Source organism: Myotis davidii, unplaced genomic scaffold, assembly GCF_000327345.1.
Source record: "Myotis davidii unplaced genomic scaffold, ASM32734v1 scaffold1207, whole genome shotgun sequence".
In the NCBI taxonomy this organism is placed as follows: Eukaryota; Metazoa; Chordata; class Mammalia; order Chiroptera; family Vespertilionidae; genus Myotis; species Myotis davidii.
Window position 1 is genome coordinate 424575 of NW_006299386.1, and position 1247 is coordinate 425821.

The following is a 1247-nucleotide window of genomic DNA, read 5'->3' on the forward strand; positions in this document are numbered from 1 at the left end:
GTTACTTTGGTTGGTATCATTTGATTTTGTGGAGCAAAAAGAGGTTTAATTTATTAAAAGTACCATTTAAGTCATAGTACCTGATAAAACAACAAACTCCTTTCCATTGTTAATGCATAGTATAGTTTTCTCTCTTTTAAATTTGTTTAATATGACTTGCTGTGAACAGTTTTCAGTGTTTTTTAAGCCTTTCTCATGTCTCACCCACAATATTTTCTCATCCTTAATTTCAAGTAAGACTTCACTAACCTAAGGTTGTGTAGATAGACAAGAGGGCATCTCAGACACTCACTGGTGAATTAATTGATTCTCAGATAAAATTTGTGCCGAACAAGATCAGTTCTCCCAGGTTACTAGATGGTATTTTGAGTGACCCTTCTGTTACTTTGGAGTATTGAAGAACTGCCTGTCCCTAGGAGAAGATAGTCATGATGCCCTGTTAGAAGGAGGGACTGCTATCAGTCCTTAAATAGGATTAAAAGAAAAAAATGGAAAGAAATATTTCAAATAACCATTGTTTAAAATAGTTATTGTACATAAGCTCAGGTGAACTAAGTTTTTCATCCATGAGAAACATAAATTGATTTATTTCCAACTTTCCAACTCCTTTTGAAAAGTGTAACATTGCAAATATTTGAGGGCTTTCTAAACATCAAGCCTCTTACATATCATTTAAGGTGTTCTCATGTGACAAGAAAATGCTTTCAAGAAAGAATAATTCTGTCTTCAGTAAAATTCTGTCTTCAAATAAAATGATGTGGCTTTTAAAATCTGCTTTCTATACTTGGTTGATAAGTCATGGTAAATAATTAAAAATGGTTTTACACATCTGGTTTCAAAATTGTTTAACCCATTAGGTATGTATTGTTTTATAGTCCAGAATCTAGTGAACTCAAATTTCCAGGGATAACACTTTTAGGAAGATTTAGATAGCTGACATTTAACATCTTCTATCTTTCAGGTTTTTCATGAGTATTGACTCTTTAATCCTCAGAATAAAGTGCTCATTAAATATCAGTTTACTAGATGAGAAAGCTGAGGTTTCACCAGATAAGTCACACAAGAAATGTTTCATGCTAGAATGTCAATATCAGTTTGTCTGAGTTCAGAGACAATTCTAAGAAAACCCATTTTGAAAGGCTTCTATGACACAGTTTTTAGTTTAACTCATGGTTTCAACTCTTATATCTTGTATCTATAATATAGGTTCTTTTGTGGGTTCTTTGTTCAGATTCTATCTCCAGGGC